Source organism: Buceros rhinoceros, unplaced genomic scaffold (assembly GCF_000710305.1).
Source record: "Buceros rhinoceros silvestris isolate BGI_N320 unplaced genomic scaffold, ASM71030v1 scaffold21002, whole genome shotgun sequence".
In the NCBI taxonomy this organism is placed as follows: Eukaryota; Metazoa; Chordata; class Aves; order Bucerotiformes; family Bucerotidae; genus Buceros; species Buceros rhinoceros.
Genome location: NW_010397399.1, coordinates 3485 through 3766, shown reverse-complemented (window position 1 = coordinate 3766; position 282 = coordinate 3485). Strand labels below are relative to the sequence as shown.

General features: G+C 64.9%; 1 protein-coding gene across 1 annotated transcript in view; it reads left to right on the top strand.

Annotated features, from left to right (window-relative positions):
• Positions 1–282, top strand: part of SPDEF (SAM pointed domain containing ETS transcription factor) — a 3018-nt gene that overhangs the window by 2116 nt on the left and 620 nt on the right. The gene's annotated exons all lie outside the window — the stretch shown is intronic.

Here is a 282-nt window from a genome sequence, read left to right as displayed (position 1 = left end):
GCCGTCCCTCCCTCTGCCCGTGGGTACCCCTGGCCTGTCGGTGAGGTACAGGGATGGGGAAAGGGCTACGAGATGCTGGCCAGCCCCATCCTGCACCCTGCACAAGGGCAGGACCGAGGTGATTTCCCTGCTCCCAGACGGGGAGCTGAAGCGGTGCTTCCAGACCCTGGGCTGAGTCCCCGGTGACCCACAGGCTTCAAGAGGGGATTTCCCACAGAGGACCTGTGTGGGTCCCCGGGATGGTGCAAAGCAGCGAGGTCTCTCCCCCTGCATTTCACCCAC